Below are 14,946 nucleotides of genomic sequence, written 5' to 3' on the forward strand. Positions count from 1 at the left end.
AGGAACAGCACGAGGTATCAAGTCCAACTATTTCTAATCTTTTCTTTGTTCAGTAACAAGAAATATCAATATTGAAAGATGGAGTTCCTCAATTCTCCTATGTTAGTACTTAGTACCCTAATACAAATAACACATGCTTCGTCAGACAGCATGAGGGAAATAGAAGGAGAGAAGTCTTCTTTTCTTCTTTTTCTTTTTAATAAAATATAACTGTCCACGCGCCTTTGTAGCGTGATATGCACACAATTTAGCCATGTCAGCTGGGCCGCTTCCACATAGGCATAGTCAACGGTCAAATGTGTTTATTAGTTTTTGTTGCATTAAGTTGGAGTGTTCAAATGGGAAACTTGTAAGTTGGTGTATCAGCTTTCAAAAGTCATGCAAGTTTAAGTGGCAAGGAAGCCATTTCGCCTTAAGAATACTACATGATATATCATCTTATCAACTTTTTGAAATCTCAAATTTTATGGACTTCAGCAACATGCACTTTGTTTCATCTTTAATTTAGGTTTCATGTTATGTTTCACAAAAGTCAAGACTCCCTTTTAATAATCGTAAAGATGGCAAACGAGGCAGCATTTGGCAAACTACCATGAACATATAACATGGTATATAGCAAGGTGCATGATTATAGAAATAATTGTTTTTAAAAAATAATTCAATGTTGATATTACCATAAATATTACTACTTCTTTTAATTCTTCAACTATATAGAATTTGAACGATATGCTGACAATATTAAAGAATATTAATAATATCGAATTGTGGTTTACTTGCTTGTGCAAATTAAAGATAATATCACTTTAACAAAAGAATATTAATCATGTCGAATTTTTTTTGGTATATATATGGGCATGACCACAAACCAGTCCAGTGTAAGAACACACACACACACACACACACACACACATATATATATATATATATATATATATATATATACACACACCATGTTATATAATGCTACATTAACAATATTACAACTTTTAATGTTTCTTTCAAAAATAGTTCCTAGGTGTCTGCCCAAAGTACTTCATTGACAAATGCCGGGGGAACTACCTAAATGTTGGTTCCTATTTCCAACAGCTTCCTTTGCCAATTTGTTCGCCACCCTATTTGCCTCCTTGAACGTGTGGTTTACTGGTGGATGGCATAGAGTTCCTAGGAGAGACCTGCATTCACAGACCAAAGAATCATATATCAAATGATCATTATTAATGCATTGTATTACCTCTGTCGAGTCCAGAGTGGTCTCAAAGGTAATAGATTGTCTGATATTGCCATATTTAGACCCTGCATGAAAGTTGTTAGCTCATAATGAAGAGTATTTGTGCAATTCAGTTTCCCCATGAAACTTGTTACCCAATCCCCATTGTTGTATCTAATTACACCATATATTCCTTTTGGTTTTTCCTTTTGATGGTTAGTGTTGTCAGTGTTTAGCTTGTAACACCCCCTCCTATGGGTATGCCGTTTCACTGAGACGACAGTGCTATGGCTGGGTCCCTGGCCTCCTATTGCTATGTGCATGATTCTACAGCTTTATTTATGGCCACCCTCAAGGGAACATGCTCCCTCTTATTAGTATAGCTATTATTGTTCCTGGTTAAACAAATTTGCAAGGCAGAATGGGAGCAATTGCCCCCATTTGAGCATGTCATTGAAGGATTGACACTTCACCTTGTCAAGAGTGTGCACCCAGTGTCTCTGGCTAGTTACATGAGGGTGAGGTCATCAGCAAAGAAAAGATGGGAGATCTTGGGTCCTATTTAGCTGATTGTGATAGGGAACCAACTCTCAATCTGCACATGAGCTTCTATGGTTTTGGAGAGTCTCTCCATACACATGATGAAGATATATGGAGACATAGGGTCTCCATGTCTGATGCCCCTACTAGGTCTAAAGTACTCAGTCCTACCCCCATTGACAAGTACTGAGATATAACTAGAGGTAATATATGACAGAATCATCTTGGTGATGTTGTCAAGGAACCCAAAAGATAACATAGTGTCCCTTATGAAAGACCATTCCAACCTATCGGAAGCCTTTTTCAGGTCAATTTTTAGGGTCATATTGGCATTTCTGCCTTTCATTTTCTTAAAATGGCTAATGTACTCCTGCACAATAATGGCATTATCACTGGCCCTCCTGTTAGAGATAAAACTAACTTAGCTAAGACCTATGATAGAAGGCAGAACAAGCTTAATTCTGTTAATAATGATTTTGGTAATCAACTTATACATTGTATTACAGAGGCCTATAGATCTGAAATTCTTGAGTAGTGTGTTGTATTTGCATATTTAGGTATCAAGCACAAATAGGTAGTGTTTACCACAGGGTTCATTACTAGGGTGTGAAAAACCTTCTTACAAAAGCTGGTTACCTTAATCTCAAGGACATTGCAGTACTTTTGGTAAGACATTAGGTAGAGGTCATCAGGCCCAGGAGCTTTAGAAGGCTTGAAGGAAAACAAAGCATTCTTTATTTCACTATTCCTCGGGGGTACTCTTAGAATGTTATGTTCCCTAGTGAAAGGGTATGTGAAGCATAAGGAGTGGCCTCTCTACCTGAGTTTGGATTTGAGGTTAACTTTGGGCTTACCCCGAACAGTTTCATGCTCCTTGGGCATAGTACGATAAGCATTTGTCCCCCAGGCCCTCTGAATTCTTAGTTCCTCTTATTGCAGGACCATTGCCTTTGTATTGGGTACTCCCAGCTTTTGCAATTAGTGCCTCTAGCTCTGTGTTGGAGGCTTGCAGGTGCTCGTGGACCTTTTCTGATCCTGACATCTGGGTTTCCCTTGATGGTAGGGTCATAGTCTATGCTGGTGTCCATTTAGAGAAGGGAGGGCTTACAATCTCCTCCCCTGGTAGGACTAGGGGGAAGAAGGGTAGAAAGTGGCTTATCTGGTCCATGACAGCACTCAACTGATTTGTTTGACATTGTTTGTCGGTTGAGTGCTACTTGGGCTTGCAACAGAGTTGGTGCCCATAGTTTAACATTACATGATTGAGACATGTAGTGACCACCTTGGCTAGGTAGTGTAGGTTATGGATTACCACAGTGATGGGCATCGACCCTATTGTGGAGGTCAATGGGAAGGCTGAACCCTGCAGTTCCATTTCCATCCATGAGGTGGAGAAGTGGTTTGATGGTAATGGGGTTGTTGTTACCATTAACGGTAGTGGTTCCCCCTCTAGGTTCTAAGTTTGTGTGGGTGTTTGCGTGGTGTTTTGGTTGTTTTCCATTAGAGCGGGTGGGGGGCAGAAAGGTGCTGAACTGTAGAAGGCATCCCACCAGTTGGTTTTAAGGCTTCACTTGCCTTAGTTGGGCTTTGTGCACTAAAATTTTCCATCATTTCAAATCTTTCGAAGGCGATGGTGGGACTGTCAAGTCATCAGATGAGGGTTGAAGGTGGTGGGAGGGGATGGAGGAGTAGAGCTTTGAGTGAGAGGTAGCTCATTCAGAGAGAGGGACTCTCTTTTCCCTTCACCAAATCTAAGGCTATCACCTATGGATTTGACCTCAGTCGTGGCCCCCACGATATGACCCTTAGATAAGGTAGTTGGTATCATTTTTGGGTTAGAGACGGGTCTATTAAACTTACCCATATTAGCTGTTTCTTTTTTCCCTTAGTACTCGTGCCCTCTCAGAGTGGCATATGTTGTAAATTAGCGTGTGGGCTTCATGTGACCGTTCCCAGGATTGGCTTAGTCACATGCCTCATCTTCGGGCTACTTGCCTGGACATTGGAGGGGTTCAAGGGTCAGTCTAATCTTTGTTGACCTGCCCAGCTTGAACCCAAGTCAGAAGGCCCATCTGACATTCGTTGGGCATGTGCTGCTTGACCTGTTAGGGTTTTAGCTTTGGCATCCCCTTCCCCTAAGTCCCCTAGGGCGGTGAATTTACCTGTCTGTGGTGATACTGGACTGCTTCCCGTTCCACTGGCCAGTGCTTTTTTATGCTCTTCCTTTGGGGGCTGTGATACACTTGCCTTCTTATGTTATAAACGTCAATACCACACAAGAGGGGAGGTGATTTGTGTGGTACCTAATTTTCGCGTTAGATGAACCTGGTTCTTCTAAGTGTTCTAACTACAGCAGTTTGCAGAATGATAAATACTGAAAGTAAAGTGCACAGAGATTTTTACGTGGAAAACACCTGGCTCAAAAGGTGAAAAAAACCACGACCTACTACTCAGTAGGATTTTCCCAAACTCCACTAAAATCACTGAGCCAAAAACTGCATTTACAAAACTCTTTGTAAACCTAAGGATTAACTCTAATCCCAGTGTAGCACACAGCCTCAACTGTTGCGACACTTTCAAGTTAACTCTAACTTGAATACTCAGAGTACCTAATACAATTGCTTCTAAGAAAGCTGAAAGGTACAATATGAAAACCTACTACAATTGAACTAGACTTAGAATAAACACAATGATGAAACTGGTTCTTCTATCTTAGTTCATGTAGCTTCAGACGTGCACACTTGTATCTCGCATATGTTGCTTGCAAATCAGACTTGATCTTTTTGCTCTCAAATATGTTTAACTTTTGCTTATGTGCATTACCTGTAAAAGAGAACAACTTGATTATTTAATGGATTAGCAGTTAGAGTTTGATCGAGACTCCAATGCTTATCCGTAGTCGATTTGAGTCCTTAACCAATACAAACTCCCATCCTTATCCTAGCTTAGGATTGTGTTCTCTTATCATAAGGAGACTGTCCTTCTTAGAACTCAATGCAACCTTTTTGATTCATTCAGAAGATATTTGCTGCGTAATCTTCAACATATCTTCCTCACGTGCCTTCCATGTGCAATGGTTATGACTAACTGTGTCTCTCAAGGTGGACCAGGTCCTTCCCTGAGTTCATTTGTCAATCTTCAAAACTTCAACTGAACTTGGGCCAACAAATTCCCCCTTTTTGATGATGACAAACTCTGTGCTTTTAGTGATCAGAGAACCTGTGAAACTTAGCTGAAATATCAACACTTAGAAAATTTTAGAGAATTTTCAACTTATCATAAAGGCCAGATTTAAGTTAGGTCATAAACATCACTTGTTCAGATAATGAATTTAAGCACAATATCTTCCCCCTTTTGGCATCATCAAAAAGTTGCATAAATAATGTGATCTCAGTAACCTAATTAGTACTCATAGCCACTGGGGCAACTGCAAGTGAACACATGCTTTAGTTAATCAGAAATCAACTCAACAAAAGTACCTATTAGGATCAGAATTAACAAAAAGCAAGAAAAGCTGCATTCATTGATTAGCAAGGTGTTTCTACAATGCAGTCCACAAGAAGAAAAACAAAATTACCAAACCATGAGCAAAAGAAAATAAACATCTAAAATCCCAAACTGGGTCACTGAGGGGGTCTAGACTGGTGCACACTAGGACAGGATATCTAAGGCTTAGAAGAGCTGGAGGGTTGGGTTTGTAGCAGATTGAGCATCTGTTGAAGCATGCCTTCATTTTTCTCCTTCTCCTTAGCAAGTTCAGCTCTCAACCCATTCCTTTCTCCCTCCAATTCAGCAACTCTGGCCTGAAGCCTTGCTATCTCAGCGTCTTTTGCCCCAACCTCCTGAACTAAGGCTCTGACCTTACTATTCACAGGAGTTTTTGCTGAAGAACCAGGTTCAACTGGAGCTGTACTGAGCATATAATCACAAGCTTGAAGGGTTTTGCTGCCAAAATGCTCTTTGCTCGAAGCCATTTCCCACTTTTTCAGGGGAACATTCAATCTTTCAAGTACAGTTGTCAAGATAAATCCATAGGGAATGGCATGAGCTTTTGAGCCATTGAGTACCCTTTCAAGCAGCTTTACAATAAAGGCAGGCCAGTTGATCTGCTTCCCTTCATTCAGGCATTGCATAAGAACCAGATCCATATAATTTGCTGTATGCCTTCTTTCCTGTCTGGGTAGAAGGCATTTGTTGACAAATTCAAAAAGCACTTTGTGGTCTGGCCTCATTTCACTTTTCTGAACTGCCCTGGCCTCAGGTACCTCTTCATCTGTTGTGGTGTCACAAAAGTTCCTTGTGATCTGAAGATCAGTAGGCAACCCATCCAGGCAAGGCCACCTCTGCCTTGTATAATCATCATATCCCTCACTAGGGATGTCTAGAATCTTGCCCAGCTTTGCAGCATTGAACTTTACTTTGACACCTTTCACTGTGCTAGTCACCAGCCCATTCTTCACTGTCCCATTTGCCATAAACTCTACAAGTTCATTCCTGGCCAATTTTCCATCCATATGAAGAACCATGTCCTTCCAGCCCTGTGCTTCTAGTGCAGTCAGAAGCCTTATCATACCTGGCTCCTCCAGGTCCTTGAGTAGTCTCCCTTTCAGAATTTTCCTCTTGCCAAACATGGCATATCTGTCCTGTTCCTTCTCTGACTCATCTCCTTCATCCTCACTCCATTCATCATCTTCTTCAGCAATTTTCACTTGTTTTCCTTTTGCAGCTGACCTTGTTCTCTTGGCAAGAACAGGTTCAGCAGGTACTGGCTTGGAGGGCTTCTTGGCAGAAGTCCTGGTTCCCTTTGATTTGGTAGTGGGAACTTCCACAGTAGTACTCCTTTCTAGATGGACCTGTTCCATCTCTTCTTCTTCCTCTTCAACCACAGCCTCCGAGCTTTCACCTATCTTTGCTTTCCCTTTCTCTTTCCTCTTTTTCTTACTTTCTTCTAAAGCCTTCTTCAATTCTGCTTCACTTTCCCTGACCCTACTTCTAGTAGCTCTAATCCTAGGAGTAGACTTGGGTGGTGATTGTTTGCTTTTCTTGGTTGGTTTGGATGCAGCAGGGGTCTTTTGTGAGGAAGCCTTGCGTTTCTTTGGGTCATAGCTGGCCCCCACTTTCTTCAACAAGTCAGCCAAACTCTCTTCATCAGATGAACCAGGTTCATCTTGTTGTTTACTCAGATTAATCAACACCTCAGCAGCCTCACCTGAACCACTTCCCCCTGACTTCGAGACTCCTTCTTCCCCACCCCCACATATGGCTAAAGGTTCCTTCTTCTTTTTCTTCCTCATTTTCCCAGAATCAGTCCCACCTACATCTCTAGCAGCCCCTATCAGAACAAATCGATTTTCCTCCCTTTCAACTACATCAGAAAAAACATAGCAAGATTTTACCTCTCTTTGGGTTTCTTGAGTTTTGGCCTGTTCAGAAGACCCAGGTTCATCTCCTTCACTGGTGGAGATGTAATCATCAGATTCAGAGCTAGAGTTGGTCTCAGCTGCTGGGCCTGCTTTCTTTTGACTGGACTGAAGTTTTTCATTCAAAGTTTTTCTCAAAGAACCTGTAGCTACAGTTTTTCTTGCTAGCATTTTCTGGCGATGGAATCTAGGTTTTGGGTTTTCGACTGGTGGTGTGGAAGATGAGGTGTTGGGTGAAACAGGTGGTGGAGTGCCAGGATTGTCTTGGGGATTTGTCATGGTGAGGAATTTCTGAAAACCCTAAGAGAATTTTGGTGGTGTGAAGAGCTTTGGAGAGTTTCAGAGACGAGAGAGAATTATCAGGGGTTTTGTGAGGAATTGATGATTATTGAGTGGTTTGGGGTTTTTAAAGAGGGTAATTATTACTCAGAAACTGCAGCCTTTTCAGTAGTCACATAGAGGTCTAATCAATTTAGAGTTCCGGTCTCCGTAGAGATTAATTTGAATTACTAGAATTTAGGAGAAGGTGCCGTTATATTTAGACTTCTAGTTTCAATGAAAATGGTTCAATTGACCCAACGGATAGAATTGTTAGGACGTTTGGTATATCTAGGACTCTTGCTCATGATTGATAATTAAATTTTTCTAATTGTGCAAAGAATAGAAACATACCTGAACTTTCTCATGAGCATAATTTGATGAACCAGGTTCTTCAAGTGAAACTTCTCTTGATTATGCCTCAAATGTCAAAATAGAAAATTTGTAAGAGATTAGTGAATTGCATAGACACATGTCACAAGAGTATACTATTTACAGTATGAGACTGAGTAGAAATTAGTCTAATATTCACAAAAATTAAGAACTCCTAGCCAAATTTTTTTTTTTTGTGCTTTCTGAACTGGACCTTTTAGGTGATCTTAATCATCCCTAACTCCAACCTGTTCCTTTCAAAATTTTCTCTACTCAGTGCCTTAGTGAAGATGTCAGCTATTTGTTTATCAGTAGCACAAAATTCTATGGAGATTAGCCCTTTTTCATAGTTGTCTCTTAAGAAGTGGTGTCTAACATCTATGTGCTTAGTCCTTTTGTGATGAACCGGGTTCTTTGTCATACTTATAGCACTAGTGTTATCACAGAATATTGGTATGCATCCCACTTCTATACCAAAGTCTACTAATTGTTGCTTGATCCACAGTAGTTGAGCACAACAAGAAGCAGCAGCCACATACTCAGCTTCAGCAGTAGATAGGGCTACTGAATTCTGTTTCTTGGTGGCCCATGATACAAGACATGAACCAAGAAAGTGAGCCATACCTGAAGTGCTTTTTCTATCCACTAGGAAACCTGCATAGTCAGCATCAGCATAACCTACTAGATCAAAATTACTACCTTTAGGGTACCATAGGCACAATTCAGTAGTCCCCTTCAGATATCTCAATATCCTCTTGACAGCAGTCAAGTGAGACTCTTTAGGATTAGCTTGAAAACGAGCACAAAGTCCTACACTGAAAACAATGTCAGGTCTGCTGGCAGTAAGATACAAGAGTGAACCAATCATACCCCTATACAACTTTTGATCAACTGATGAACCAGGTTCATCAACATCTAATTTAGTGGCAGTTGCAATAGGTGTATCTATTTCTTTAGAGTCTTCCATTTTAAACTTCTTGATTAGTTCTTTTGTATACTTCTGCTGATGAATCATGGTTCCATTTGGACTTTGTTTGATCTGCAAGCCTAGGAAGAAATTTAGTTCGCCCATCATACTCATTTCAAACTCACTTCCCATTAATTTTGCAAAGTCCTTACTCAACCTATCAGAAGTGGCCCCAAATATTATGTCATCAACATATATTTGTACAACAAGAAGATCTTTACCTTTTTCCCTTAGGAACAAAGTGCTGTCAATTTTACCTCTTTTGTACCCATGCTCCAGAAGGAATTTTGACAATCTTTCATACCAAGCTCTTGGGGCCTGCTTGAGACCATAGAGAGCTTTATCTAGCTTGTATACATGATCAGGACATTCTTTACTTTCGAATCCTGGAGGTTGTCTCACAAACACTTCTTCTTTGAGATAGCCATTTAGGAAGGCACTTTTGACATCCATTTGATGAAGAGTGAATTCCATATGTGCTGCAAAGGCTATGAGGAGTCTAATTGCTTCAAGTCTAGCCACTGGAGCAAAAGTCTCATCATAATCAATGCCTTCCTCTTGACTATAGCCTTGAACCACCAACCTTGCCTTATTTCTTGTAACTGTTCCATCTTCATCTAGTTTGTTCCTGAAGACCCATTTTGTCCCAATGACTGACCTGTCTTTTGGTTTTGGAACTAAGTGCCAGACTTGGCTTCTTTCAAACTGATTGAGCTCATCTTGCATAGCATTGACCCAATCTGCATCTTGTAGAGCTTCACTCACATTTTTAGGTTCAATGAGGGACAGAAAAGCATCAAATGCACACAGGTTCTTCAGTTGTGATCTTGTCTTGACCCCAGATGTTGGATCATTGATGATGTTCTCAATGGGGTGAGAACTCAGGTACTTGTAAGATTTCCCCACCATCTGGTTCCTGCTAGTTTCTCCTTCATAGTTATGCTGCAGAGGAACAGGTTCAGGTACAGGATCCTTCAGATTGGTTCCCCCTGTCAGGTTGCCCTGGGTGAGAGGACCTGTTCCATCACCTACTCCTTCCTTTGATGCCACTTTGACTTGTGCTGTGGCTTCAGTCAATTGTCTCACCAGTCCAATGGCTTCATCTTCATGTTCCTGTCTCTCAGAAAGAGTGTTAGATTCATCAAACACAACATGTACACTCTCTTCAACACATAGAGTTCTTTTATTAAACACTTTATATGCTTTGCTATGTGAAGAATATCCCAAGAATACTCCCTCATCACTTCTGGGATCAAACTTACCTAGGGAGTCTTTGCCATTATTGTGCACATAGCACTTACACCCAAAAGCCCTAAGATGGGATATGTTTGGTTTTCTCCCTTTAAGTAACTCATAGGGAGTTTTCTCTACAAGAGGTCTAGTCATGCATCTATTTATTATATAACAAGCAGTGTTTATAGCCTCTGCCCAGAAGCTATGAGGTAGTTTACTGGAAAGTAGCATGGTCCTTGCCATATCCTCAAGGGTCCTGTTCTTCCTTTCAACTACCCCATTTTGCTGAGGAGTCCTAGGGGCAGAAAAATTATGATCTATTCCATTTTCATCACAAAATTTAGCAAACTTTGCATTTTCAAATTCAGTTCCATGATCAGACCTAATGGATGCAAGTTGATTTCCTAATTGTTTCTGGGTTTTTCTAATAAAAGCAGTGAACATTTCAAATGCTTCATCTTTAGAAGTTAGAAACAATACCCAGGTAAATCTAGAATAATCATCAACAAGCACCATTACATATCTTTTACCACCTCTGCTCATGGTTCTCATTGGACCACAAAGATCCATATGAACCAGTTCCAACGTCTTGGACGTACTTACCATTTTCTTAGGTTTGAAGGATGACCTTACCTGCTTCCCCCTTGCACATGCCTCACAAACTTTGTCTTCCTTGAACTTGATATTAGGTAACCCTATCACCAAGTCCTTGGAGACTAATTTGTTCAATTGATTTAGACTGGCATGGCCAAGTCTTTTGTGCCAAAGGAGGGGATCATTAATTAACACACTCAAGCAAGTTAGTTCATTTTCAGAGAGAGTTGACAGATCTACAATGTAAATATTGTTAACTCTCCTTCCCTGCAAAACAATCTTGTCAGTAGTAAGGCTAATCACAAAACATTTTGTGGAAGTGAAAGCCACAAGGTTACCTCTGTCACACAGTTGTGACACACTTATCAGGCTATATTTTAAGCCATCTATCAAATAGACATTCTCAATGGAATGAGAGTCTGTCTTTCCTACCTTTCCAACACCAATGATCTCACCTTTCTTTCCATTTCCAAAGGAGACATTACCTCCTTTTAGGTTCTCAAGTGAAAGGAACTGGTTCTTGTTACCAGTCATATGTTTTGAGCAGCCACTATCCATGTACCATATTTGGCTACTTCCCTTCACTTGGTCCTGCAAAAAGAAATCATGGGTTAGTCTTAGGAACCCAAACTAGTTTGGGTCCCTTTCTATGGGCAAAAGGATGAATTAAATTTTTCTTTGCCCAACCAGGCAGTTTGTGCTTTTCTTGAACAAAGGCTTTGTTCTTTTGACTGGCCTTTTCTCTTGCATTACATTCATTTTTGTAATGGCCAGTATTACCACAGTGTGTGCAGATCTTATTCTCAGGAAGTGTGAGATACTTGTTTTTGGGATCCCATTTTGGAGCTTGTGTCCCAAATCCAAGTCCTCTCTTGTTGCTACTATGATGTTCTTGCAGCCAGGAGAGTGCATCAGAAGCCTTGTTCCATTTGCATGTTCTGTCTAGTTCATGCTTTACCTTTCCTAAATCTTCTTTTAGGACTTTAATCAATTCATCTTTCTTGTACAGTTCATCTTTCATTTTTCCTAGATTTTCTTCTAGGGTGAGAAATGATTGATCAGCCCTTTTCTTTCCTGTCCCTAATTTCAGTTTAATATTTTCAGATCTAAGTTCTAGAATCTTATTTTCAAGTTGATGAACCTGGTTCTTCAACTCAGTATTTGTGTTGTCACTCTCATCAGCCCTAGACTCTAACCTTTTACATTTTTCTTCTAGGATAACACATTCCTTAGACAGAACATCCTTCTCACTGTTTATTATTTCAGACTCATCTATGAAGTCCATCAGCAGATCAGCCAGTTTTTCTTTAGACAAGAACTTAATCTTTTCTTTAAGGTGTAGAATACTTACCTCCTGTTCATCTTCTGATTCTCCGATGGCCATTAGAGCTTGATCCTCCTCAGCTTCATCTTCAGAGTCCTCATCTGATGTTTCTCCCCAAGCAGCAACCATAGCCTTAGTTGAACCTTTGTTTCTTTTTGGTTGAACCTGTTCCTTCTTCCTGTTTCTTCTTTCAGCTCTTTCTTTCTTCCATTCAATCTCCCATTGAGGGCAGTTTCTGATGTGGTGATCAGTCTTCCCACACTTGTAACACCCCTCATTGGTTTGTTTCTCAGGAGCCCTAGGTTTGCTGAATGTTGTTCCTTTTGAAGCACCCTTTCCTCTCATAAGATATTTCTTGAAATCTCTGGTTATCATAGCCATTTCATCATCTTCAAGATCTGATCCTTCTGAAATTCTGAGAGCCAGACTTCTTTCTTTCTTTGGAACATCCATCTTCATTGTTTGCCTTCTCAATTCATAGGCAGTGAGATTTCCAATAAGTTCATCCAACTTCAAAGTAGCAATGTTCTTGGATTCCTGTATGGCAGTGATTTTGCTTTCCCAGGAGATTGGCAGAACTCTAGTTAGAATCTTGTCCACCTTGTCTTCTTCCAGGATAATCCTTCCAAGAGACTCAAGTTCATTTGTCAGTGTAGTGAACCTGGTATACATTTCTTGGATAGTTTCTCCATCCTTCATAGTAAAATTCTCATATTGAGAATACAGCAGTGTTCCTCTTGACCTCTTCACCTGAGGTGTTCCTTCATTAGCCACTTGTAAAGTGTCCCAAATCTCCTTGGCAGTAGTACAACCTTGAATCCTGCTGTACTCATCAGGACCAAGTCCACACACTAACCATTTCTTAGCTTTTGCATTTTCTCCCATTTCCTTAGATCTTCAGCAGTAGAATCTACTCTTGTCTTTGGAACATCCACTCCTTCAGCATTCTTCTTGGTTGTGGCTAAAGGACCATCAGTGATGATATCCCAAAGCTCATAGTCTTCGCCCATTATATGGTCCCTCATTCTGTTTATCCACCAGGAGTAGTAGAGGCCATTGAAGAGAGGAGGCCTGGCAGTGGATTGCCCTTCCCAGTTCCCAGGTGGTGCACTCATGTTGATCTTTTCCTAAGGTGTTAACCTCTTCAAGGATCACCTGCTCTGATACCAATTGATGTTATAAACGTCAATACCATACAAGAGGGGGGGTGATTTGTGTGGTACCTAATTTTCGCGTTAGAAGAACCTGGTTCTTCTAAGTGTTTTAACTACAGCAGTTTGCGGAATAATAAATACTTAAAGTAAAGTGCACAGAGATTTTTACGTGGAAAACACCTGGCTCAAAAGGTGAAAAAAACCACGACCTACTACTCAGTAGGATTTTCCCAAACTCCACTAAAATCACTGAGCCAAAAACTGCATTTACAAAACTCTTTGTAAACCTAAGGATTAACTCTAATCCCAGTGTAGCACACAGCCTCAACTGTTGCGACACTTTCAAGTTAACTCTAACTTGAATACTCAGAGTACCTAATACAATTGCTTCTAAGAAAGCTGAAAGGTACAATATGAAAACCTACTACAATTGAACTAGACTTAGAATAAACACAATGATGAAACTGGTTCTTCTATCTTAGTTCATGTAGCTTCAGACGTGCAAACTTGTATCTTGCATATGTTGCTTGCAAATCAGACTTGATCTTTTTGCTCTCAAATATGCTTAACTTTTGCTTATGTACATTACCTGTAAAAGAGAACAACTTGGTTATTTAATGGATTAGCAGTTAGAGTTTGATCGAGACTCCAATGCCTATCCGTAGTCGATTTGAGTCCTTAACCAATTCAAACTCCCATCCTTATCCTAGCTTAGGATTGTGTTGTCCTTCTTAGAACTCAATGCAACCTTTTCGATTTCATTCAGAAGATATTTGCTGCGTAATCTTCAATACATATCTTCCTCACGTGCCTTCCATGTGCAATGGTTATGACTAACTGTGTCTCTCAAGATGGACCAGGTCCTTCCCTGTGTTCATTTGTCAATCTTCAAAACTTCAACTGAACTTGGGCCAACACCTTCCTTCTAGTACGCCTTGGGAATTTCGTTGTTACCCGGTCGTTACCCCATTTTGTTTGTAGCATTGTTGTAGATGTTTTCGGCTTCTCCGTTGTTCCCAATGCCGGTCTAATCAGACATTTCTTGGTTGGGTAACCAATCCTCCCACACACATTGCACAGGATTCCTTCTCCTTTATACTCGCTTTGTTACATGTGGTTGCTTATTACCATAGATGTCCTGAGTAGTATGTCTATGGGCACTTGGATGTAAAACCTTGCATATCTACTTTTGAGGGTGGTAGAGGTGCAAGTATCGATCTTTAATAATTTCCCCACCTTTTTTCCAATCGTTCTAGAATTTCTTTGTCATAGAACTCATTGTGTAGCTGGGGAAACCAGATTTATATGGAAGTTGCTAGGATCTTGAATATTTTTGGAACAAAATTTGGTTCCTAGTTCCGAATTGAGAGGAAATGGCCCATGACGAACCATGGACCTCCGTTTAGAGCCTTTTCTATATTCTCTTCTTCGAGGAATTTCACTATGAAGTAGTCCCAGCTCAATTCTATAATAGTTAAGTGTTCACTGGGGCACCATAGTTGTTATAATTTGGGCTTGAGTATGTGGTGGGGAATTTTCTTCCCAAATACCTTAATAATCACCGAGAACCTCCAAGGGTGATAGATTCTCATTTTTTGGTCATCTTTACAGCTGCCTCCTCTTGGTGACAGTTTGGGTGGTAGACATTTGACTTTGTCAAGTGATTGTCCGCTAGAATTTCTTTGAAGGAATTCTTCTTCGGAGATGATTCAATTTCCATTGGTGATACCATAGGATCCGGTGGGTCGGGTGGTTTTCGTAGTGTTGAAGGTAATGGGTCCTATACAGGGGGTGGGGTGGGGCCATGTTAGGGGGAG

The sequence above is a fragment of the Nicotiana attenuata genome, unplaced genomic scaffold, assembly GCF_001879085.1.
Source record: "Nicotiana attenuata strain UT unplaced genomic scaffold, NIATTr2, whole genome shotgun sequence".
NCBI classification, from domain to species: Eukaryota; Viridiplantae; Streptophyta; class Magnoliopsida; order Solanales; family Solanaceae; genus Nicotiana; species Nicotiana attenuata.